The sequence below is a fragment of the Oncorhynchus keta genome, chromosome 8 (assembly GCF_023373465.1).
Source record: "Oncorhynchus keta strain PuntledgeMale-10-30-2019 chromosome 8, Oket_V2, whole genome shotgun sequence".
NCBI lineage: Eukaryota > Metazoa > Chordata > Actinopteri > Salmoniformes > Salmonidae > Oncorhynchus > Oncorhynchus keta.
The window spans coordinates 31,740,084-31,751,096 of record NC_068428.1 but is presented as its reverse complement, the minus strand read 5'-3'; positions in this window follow the sequence as shown (position 1 = coordinate 31,751,096).

The following is an 11,013-nucleotide window of genomic DNA, read 5'->3' as shown; positions in this document are numbered from 1 at the left end:
GTTGTAAATATAATGTTTTCTTCCTTGGGATATCATACATGTTGTAAATATAATGTTTTCTTCCTTGGGATATCATACATGTTATAAATAAATATAATGTTTTCTTCCTTGGGATATCATACATGTTGTAAATATAATGTTTTCTTCCTTGGGATATCATACATGTTGTAAATATAATGTTTTCTTCCTTGGGATATCATACATGTTATAAATATAATGTTTTCTTCCTTGGGATATCATACATGTTGTAAATATAATGTTTTCTTCCTTGGGATATCATACACGTTGTAAATATAATGTTTTCTTCCTTGGGATATCATACATGTTGTAAATATAATGTTTTCTTCCTTGGGATATCATACATGTTGTAAATATAATGTTTTCTTCCTTGGGATATCATACATGTTGTAAATATAATGTTTTCTTCCTTGGGATATCATACATGTTGTAAATATAATGTTTTCTTCCTTGGGATATCATACATGTTGTAAATATAATGTTTTCTTCCTTGGGATATCATATAATGTTTTCATGTTGTAAATATAATGTTTTCTTCCTTGGGATATCATACATGTTGTAAATATAATGTTTTCTTCCTTGGGATATCATACACGTTGTAAATATAATGTTTTCTTCCTTGGGATATCATACATGTTGTAAATATAATGTTTTCTTCCTTGGGATATCATACATGTTGTAAATATAATGTTTTCTTCCTTGGGATATCATACATGTTGTAAATATAATGTTTTCTTCCTTGGGATATCATACATGTTGTAAATATAATGTTTTCTTCCTTGGGATATCATACATGTTGTAAATATAATGTTTTCTTCCTTGGGATATCATACATGTTGTAAATATAATGTTTTCTTCCTTGGGATATCATACATGTTGTAAATATAATGTTTTCTTCCTTGGGATATCATCATATACGTTGTAAATATAATGTTTTCTTCCTTGGGATATCATACATGTTGTAAATATAATGTTTTCTTCCTTGGGATATCATACATGTTATAAATATAATGTTTTCTTCCTTGGGATATCATACATGTTGTAAATATAATGTTTTCTTCCTTGGGATATCATACATGTTGTAAATATAATGTTTTCTTCCTTGGGATATCATACATGTTGTAAATATAATGTTTTCTTCCTTGGGATATCATACATGTTGTAAATATAATGTTTTCTTCCTTGGGATATCATACATGTTGTAAATATAATGTTTTCTTCCTTGGGATATCATACATGTTGTAAATATAATGTTTTCTTCCTTGGGATATCATACATGTTGTAAATATAATGTTTTCTTCCTTGGGATATCATACACGTTGTAAATATAATGTTTTCTTCCTTGGGATATCATACATGTTGTAAATATAATGTTTTCTTCCTTGGGATATCATACATGTTGTAAATATAATGTTTTCTTCCTTGGGATATCATACATGTTGTAAATATAATGTTTTCTTCCTTGGGATATCATACATGTTGTAAATATAATGTTTTCTTCCTTGGGATATCATACATGTTGTAAATATAATGTTTTCTTCCTTGGGATATCATATACGTTGTAAATATAATGTTTTCTTCCTTGGGATATCATACATGTTGTAAATATAATGTTTTCTTCCTTGGGATATCATACATGTTGTAAATATAATGTTTTCTTCCTTGGGATATCATACACGTTGTAAATATAATGTTTTCTTCCTTGGGATATCATACATGTTGTAAATATAATGTTTTCTTCCTTGGGATATCATACATGTTGTAAATATAATGTTTTCTTCCTTGGGATATCATACACGTTGTAAATATAATGTTTTCTTCCTTGGGATATCATACATGTTGTAAATATAATGTTTTCTTCCTTGGGATATCATACACGTTGTAAATATAATGTTTTCTTCCTTGGGATATCATACATGTTGTAAATATAATGTTTTCTTCCTTGGGATATGTACATGTTGTAAATATAATGTTTTCTTCCTTGGGATATCATACATGTTGTAAATATAATGTTTTCTTCCTTGGGATATCATATACGTTGTAAATATAATGTTTTCTTCCTTGGGATATCATACATGTTGTAAATATAATGTTTTCTTCCTTGGGATATCATACATGTTGTAAATATAATGTTTTCTTCCTTGGGATATCATACATGTTGTAAATATAATGTTTTCTTCCTTGGGATATCATATACGTTGTAAATATAATGTTTTCTTCCTTGGGATATCATACATGTTGTAAATATAATGTTTTCTTCCTTGGGATATCATATACGTTGTAAATATGTTTTCTTCCTTGGGATATCATACATGTTGTAAATATAATGTTTTCTTCCTTGGGATATCATACATGTTGTAAATATAATGTTTTCTTCCCTGGGATATCATATACGTTGTAAATATAATGTTTTCTTCCTTGGGATATCATACATGTTGTAAATATAATGTTTTCTTCCTTGGGATATCATATACGTTGTAAATATGTTTTCTTCCTTGGGATATCATATACGTTGTAAATATAATGTTTTCTTCCTTGGGATATCATACATGTTGTAAATATAATGTTTTCTTCCTTGGGATATCATATACGTTGTAAATATGTTTTCTTCCTTGGGATATCATACATGTTGTAAATATAATGTTTTCTTCCTTGGGATATCATACATGTTGTAAATATAATGTTTTCTTCCTTGGGATATCATACATGTTGTAAATATAATATTTTCTTCCTTGGGACATCATACATGTTGTAAATATAATGTTTTCTTCCTTGGGATATCATACATGTTGTAAATATAATGTTTTCTTCCTTGGGATATCATACATGTTGTAAATATAATGTTTTCTTCCTTGGGATATCATACACGTTGTAAATATAATGTTTTCTTCCTTGGGATATCATATACGTTGTAAATATAATGTTTTCTTCCTTGGGATATCATACATGTTGTAAATATAATGTTTTCTTCCTTGGGATATCATACATGTTATAAATATAATGTTTTCTTCCTTGGGATATCATACACGTTGTAAATATAATGTTTTCTTCCTTGGGATATCATACATGTTGTAAATATAATGTTTTCTTCCTTGGGATATCATACACGTTGTAAATATAATGTTTTCTTCCTTGGGATATCATACACGTTGTAAATATAATGTTTTCTTCCTTGGGATATCATACATGTTGTAAATATAATGTTTTCTTCCTTGGGATATCATACATGTTGTAAATATAATGTTTTCTTCCTTGGGATATCATACATGTTGTAAATATAATGTTTTCTTCCTTGGGATATCATACATGTTGTAAATATAATGTTTTCTTCCTTGGGATATCATACATGTTGTAAATATAATGTTTTCTTCCTTGGGATATCATACATGTTGTAAATATAATGTTTTCTTCCTTGGGATATCATACATGTTGTAAATATAATGTTTTCTTCCTTGGGATATCATACATGTTGTAAATATAATGTTTTCTTCCTTGGGATATCATACATGTTGTAAATATAATGTTTTCTTCCTTGGGATATCATACATGTTGTAAATATAATGTTTTCTTCCTTGGGATATCATACACGTTGTAAATATAATGTTTTCTTCCTTGGGATATCATACATGTTGTAAATATAATGTTTTCTTCCTTGGGATATCATACATGTTGTAAATATAATGTTTTCTTCCTTGGGATATCATACATGTTGTAAATATAATGTTTTCTTCCTTGGGATATCATACATACATGTTGTAAATATAATGTTTTCTTCCTTGGGATATCATACATGTTGTAAATATAATGTTTTCTTCCTTGGGATATCATACATGTTGTAAATATAATGTTTTCTTCCTTGGGATATCATACACGTTGTAAATATAATGTTTTCTTCCTTGGGATATCATACATGTTGTAAATATAATGTTTTCTTCCTTGGGATATCATACATGTTGTAAATATAATGTTTTCTTCCTTGGGATATCATACATGTTGTAAATATAATGTTTTCTTCCTTGGGATATCATACACGTTGTAAATATAATGTTTTCTTCCTTGGGATATCATACATGTTGTAAATATAATGTTTTCTTCCTTGGGATATCATACATGTTGTAAATATAATGTTTTCTTCCTTGGGATATCATACACGTTGTAAATATAATGTTTTCTTCCTTGGGATATCATACATGTTGTAAATATAATGTTTTCTTCCTTGGGATATCATACATGTTGTAAATATAATGTTTTCTTCCTTGGGATATCATACACGTTGTAAATATAATGTTTTCTTCCTTGGGATATCATACATGTTATAAATATAATGTTTTCTTCCTTGGGATATCATACACGTTATAAATATAATGTTTTCTTCCTTGGGATATCATACACGTTATAAATATAATGTTTTCTTCCTTGGGATATTATACATGTTGTAAATATATTTTCTTCCTTGGGATAAAAAATCATCCACAAAACTCTATAAACAGTGATACACAAAGTAAACGGTCTGTATCAGAGATGATAAGAGTGATCGATTGGTTGTGTGTGTGTGTGTGTGTGTGTGTGTGTGTGTGTGTGTGTGTGTGTGTGTGTGTGTGTGTGTGTGTCTGCATGCAGGTGTGTGTCTGTGTGCAGGAGTGTGTGTGTGTGTGTGTTTGCCTGGGGGATGTTTTGCTGTGTTGTCTAGCCATTAGAATCTAATATGAAGTGTGGAAGGATGATTGATTATAATTTTGAAACACCACCATCACATTCATCTAACTAATGAGACCTTCCAAAAGTCCACTGGATGCTGACTCCTGGGATGTGTCCCAAATCACACCCTATACCCTATATAGGCCCTGGTACAACGTGGTGCACTACATAGGTAATAGGGTGCAGTTTGGAACACAACCCAATTGTTACCTTTAATGAAGGTAACAATAGCTCATATTAAAAATGATTGAAGTACATGCATAACTCCATGAAGCTGGATGGTATAGTACAATATATGTATATTGTATATTAATATCAGTCAAGTTATACAGTGCCTTCATACCATTGACTTAATACACATTTTGCTGTGTTACAGTCGGAATTCAAAATGGATTAAATATATTTATTTTCTCACACCTCCACACACAATACCCCATAATGACAAAGTGAAAACATATTTGTAGAAATTTTAGCAAATGTATTGAACAGGAAATGCAGAAATATCTCATTTACACAAGTATTCACACCCCTTTTGAAGAAGCACGTTTGGCGGCGATTACAGTTGTGTTATATTTCAGTCTCCTGTGATGTATAGAAAGTGTAATACTGAGACGCAAGCTCAACATTGTATACATTTCAGGTGGTACAGGTGTCTTCTTTTTTTATGCCCATAACCATGTGTGTGAGGTGTATACTTTTATTTCAAAGATTTATTTAAGACTACCAAGAAACACTCTGTGACCCTGATTTAGCCCACTGCAGGAAAAGGTCAAGTTAGATTGTGAGCCTCAATGGGATTCAAGTCTGAGCTTTGGCCGGACTACTCAAGGACGTTCACATTCTTGTTCCTAAGCCATTCCAACACTGTTTTGGCTCTATGCTTGGGGTCATTGTCCTGTTGGAACGTAAATCTTCGCCCCCAGTCTAAGGTCGTTTTCACTCTGAAGCAGGTTCTCATCAAGGATTTGCCTGTATTTGGCTCCATCCATTGTTCCCTCTAGCATTACCAAATCAAATCAAATGTATTTATATAGCCCTTCTTACATCAGCTGATATCTCAAAGTGCTGTACAGAAACCCAGCCTAAAACCCCAAACAGCAAGCAATGCAGGTGTAGAAGCACGGTGGCTAGGAAAAACTCCCTAGAAAGGCCAAAACCTAGGAAGAAACCTAGAGAGGAACCAGGCTATGAGGGGTGGCCAGTCCTCTTCTGGCTGTGCCTGGTGGAGATTATAACAGAACATTGGCAAGATGTTCAAATGTTCATAAATGACCAGCAGGGTCAAATAATAATAATCACAGTAGTTGTTGAGGGTGCAGCAAGTCAGCACCTCAGGAGTAAATGTCAGTTGGCTTTTCATAGCCAATCATTAAGAGTATCTCTACCGCTCCAGCTGTCTCTAGAGAGTTGAAAACAGCAGGTCTGGGACAGGTAGCACGTCTGGTGAACAGGTCAGGGTTCCATAGCCGATCATTCAGAGTATCTCTACCGCTCCTGCTGTCTCTAGAGAGTTGAAAACAGCAGGTCTGGGACAGGTAGCACGTCTGGTGAACAGGTCAGGGTTCCATAGCCGATCATTCAGAGTATCTCTACCGCTCCTGCTGTCTCTAGAGAGTTGAAAACAGCAGGTCTGGGACAGGTAGCACGTCTGGTGAACAGGTCAGGGTTCCATAGCCGATCATTCAGAGTATCTCTACCGCTCCTGCTGTCTCTAGAGAGATGAAAACAGCAGGTCTGGGACAGGTAGCACGTCCGGTGAACAGGTCAGGGTTCCATAGCCGCAGGCAGAACAGTTGAAATGCATGGTCAGTCTACCAGGTCCTTTCTGCCAAGTCGCTCAGTTTCTTCAGACAGCGAGTGGTGCAGTGGTCAAAGGCACTGCATCTCAGAGACATCACTACAGTGACTACACTTTAATCCAGGCTGTATCACATCCAGCTGTGATTGGGAGTCCCATAGGGCGGCGCACAATTGGCCCAGCGCCATCTGGGTTTGGCCGGGGTTGGCCATAATTGTAAATAAGAATTTGTTCTTAAACTGACTTGCCTAGTTAAAGGTTACATTTAAAAAAAACTACATTTGGCAGAGTCTGGGTAGTTCCATATTTATTTTACATTTCCCAATGATGGAGACGACTTTGCTCTTGGAAATGTTAAACACTCTAGAATCTCCCCAGATATATGCCTCATTACTATTCTAGTCTACAGGCAGTTCCTTGCACTTCATGGTATAGTTCCTGCTCTGATATGAACTGTCAACTGTCAAATATATATATTTCACCTTTATTCAACCAGGTAGGCCAGTTCAGAACAAGTTGTCATTTACAACTGCGACCTGGCCAAGATAAAGCAACGCAGTGCGACAAAAACAACAACAAAGAGTTACACGTGGGATAAACAAACGTACAGATGTATACAGAATGGTATATACATAGATGTGTTTCTTTCTAAATCATGTCCAAACATTAGAGTTGGTCACAGGTGGAATCCAATCAAGTTGTAGTGACATCAAGGATGATCAAAGGAAATTGGATGCTCCTGAGCTCAGTTTGGAGAGTCATAGCAAAGGGGTGTGAATATTTATATCGGCAGTCAAAAGTTTTGACACACCTACTCATTCAAGGGTTTTTCTTTATTTGGACTATTTTCTACATTGTTCAAAGTAGTCGCCCTTTGCCTTGATGACAGCTTTGCACACTCTTGGCATTCTCTCAACCAGCTTCATGAGGTAGTCACCTGGAATGCATTTCAGTTAACAGGTGTACCTTGTTAAATGTTCATTTGTTTATTTGTTCCCCCCTACTTTGTGCAATTTCCACCTGAAGACATACCCAAATCTAACCGCCTGTAGCTAAGGCACATAACCAAGGATATGCATATTCTTGGTACCATTTGAAAGAAAACACTGAAATTTGTGTAAATGTGAATTGAATGTAGGAGAATAACACACAATAGATCTGATTTAGATAAAACAATGATAAAAACATATGTTTTTTATTTTTATTTTTGTATCATCATCTTTAAAATGAACAAGATAAAACAAACATTCAGATCGGATGATGGGGACAATTTCAGTGAAAAATATAAGAGGGCAACAGTACTTTTGCAAAGTTTCAGCATGATAACTTCCAAAATGAGTGTGCTACATGACATTTATCATGAATCATGAAGTCACCCATGTGTCCCACACAAGTAGCTCAAATGTACCCAGGTGGCCAAATTGGTGAAGGTATACATTTTGAAACAAATAACTATATACAACATACCAAAATGGTATTCTAACCTCCTCCCCCCAAAAAATGGAGAAAAAAAGAAGAATTATTGATTAAAAAATATATGAAAATATATATATATACATTTACAAAATAACATGGGTAACTATTTACACACTTTCAATAATTGGAAGACCCTCAGTCCTCTATCAAATCAAATCAATTTATATAGCCCCAGCCTAAAACCCCAAACAGCAAGCAATGCAGGTGTAGAAGCACGGTGGCTAGGAATAACTCCCTAGAAAGGCCAAAACCTAGGAAGAAACCAGGCTTTGAGGGGTGGCCAGTCCTCTTCCGGCTGTGCCGGGTGGAGATCAGTGGTTGTAGAGGGTGCAACAGGACAGCACCTCAAGAGTAAAAATGAACAGTTTAGGGTTCCATAGCCGAATGCAGAACAGTTGAAACTAGAACAGCGGCAAGGCCAGGTGGACTGGGGACAGCAAGGAGTCATCATGCCAGGTAGTCCTGACGCATGGTCCTAGGGCTCAGGTCCTCCGAGAGAGAGAGAAAGAGAGAGTTAGAGAGAGCATACTTAAATTCACACAGGACACCGGATAAGACTCCCATTCGGAGTCAGTGTCACTGTGAAAGAAAATGTTCAGTTAGAATAGTTTCACATATGAGCCCTCTATCAACAGGTATAATAAACAGATATATAGAGAGTACAGGGAACATAAGGTTGAATATATTATTATAGACCTGCTCGATCTACTGTCTCATTTATATTATGACAGACCAGCGAGATCTACTGTCTATTTTATATTATAACATTTCAGCTAGATCCACTGTCTCTACTATATTACAACAGGCCAGCTGTATTTACTGTCTCCATTTCACTTTGGCCATTGATGTGGTCCTTCCCTCCCCTCAACAGCCTCAAATAGGCTATTTCATGTGGGTTGGGGTGGGGCAGCAGACACACGCATCTTACATTTCATGACATTACATGTTTATATATTGCTTCTAAATAAAATAAAAAAATCACAAATAATATTTTATATTATTAATTTCAAACAAGGGCATTAGTATGATAAGAACTAACCAGTCCAAAACGATGTCCTCTCCCGTTCAAAAAATATTCCTCCACAATCGCTAAATGAAGCGTCCTACAACAATCTCTGTCTCACCTTCCCAATAAATGTATTCTACAATTGTGTGTTCATCTGTATATCTAGACTTAGATTTAGCTTTCCCTGACTTACTCGTCATAATGATTGATATATAAACAGCTGAATCTGCGCGTTCACCAAACACTGCAGTGCGTAATATGCGTCGCTTCTTCCGGTATGAAACTTCAATAGCGAATGACTCACTTTACGCTGAAGCTTACTACATGGGTTGGTCTTGCAACACATAAACATGGCGTATTGCCGTTTAGGTCAGCTCATTGGCTATCTACCCAGCTAGATTTCAAGACGATCAGAACTTTTAAAGTTTCTTCAAGTGCAGTCGCAAAAACCATCAAGCAATATGATGAAACTGGCTCTCATGAGGACCACCACAGGAAAGGAAGAAATGCATTCCAGGTGACTACCTCATGAAGCTGGTTGAGAGAATGCCAAGAGTGTACAAAGCTATCATGAAGGCCAAGGGTGGCTAATCTCAAATATAAAATCTATTTAGATTTGTTTAGCACTTTTTTTGTTTACGACATGATTCCATGTATTTCATAGTTTTGATGTCTTCACTCTTATTCTACATTGTAGAAAATAATAAAAATAAAGAAAAACCCTGGAATGAGTAGCTGTGCCCATACTTTTGACTGGTACTGTACGTAAATGAGGTATTTCTGTATTTAATTTTCAATACATTTGCTAAAATGTCAAAAAACATGTTTTCACTTTGCCATTATGGGGTATTGTGTGTCGATGGATGAGAAAAATATTCAGGCTGAAGCAACAAAATGTCAAAGGGTCTGGATAGAGTACTGTCTGAAAGCACTGTTACTCTATACGGGGGGTAATGTTCAGATTACACATAGCGTTCAATATACCTTAAATGTTCATACACATTTAGATGTATATTATGTTGCTGTTATACTGTATGTCAGTGTGGGTGAAACGATATTGATGTCTTTGTCCTGGTGAGTCTGACTAACAGACATATACAGTTGCAGTCAGAAGTTTACATACACTTAGGTTGGAGTCATTAAAACTCGTTTTTCAACCACTCCACACATTTCTTGTTAACAAACTATAGTTTTGGCAATTCGGTTAGGACATCTACTCTGTGCACAACACAAGTCATTTTTCCAACAATTGTTTACTGTGTCACTGTACCACAATTCCAGTGGGTCAGAAGTTTACATACACTAAGTTGACTGTGCCTTTAAACAGCTTGGAAAACTCCAGAAAAGGATGTCATGGCTTTAGAAGCTTCTGATAGGCTAATTGACATCATTTGAGTCAATTGGAGGTGTATCTGTGGATGTATTTCAAGGCCTACCTTCAAACACAGTTCCTCTTTGCTTGACATCATGGGAAAATCTAAAGAAATCAGTCAAGACCACAAGTCTGGTTCATCCTTGGGAACAATTTCCAAACGCCTGAAGGTACCACGTTCATCTGTACAAACAATAGTACCCAAGTATAAACACCATGGAACCACGCAGCTGTCATACCGCTCAGGAAGGAGACACGTTCTGTTTCCTAGAGATGAACGTACTTTGGTGCGAAAAGTGCAAATCAATCCCAGAACAACAGCAAAGGACCTTGTGAAGATGCTGGAGGAAACAGGTACAAAAGTATCTATATCCACAGTAAAACTAGTCCTATATCAACATAACCTGAAAGGCTGCTCAGCAAGGAAGAAGCCACTGCTCCAAAACCGTCATATAAAAGCCAGACTACGGTTTGCAACTGCACGTGGGGACAAAGATCATACTTTTAGGAGAAATGTCCTCTGGTCTGATGAAACAAAAATAGAACTGTTTGACCATTGTTATGTTTGGAGGAAAAAGGGGGAGGCTTGCAAGCCGAAGAACAACATCCCAACCTTGATGCACGGGGGTGGCAGCATCATGTTGT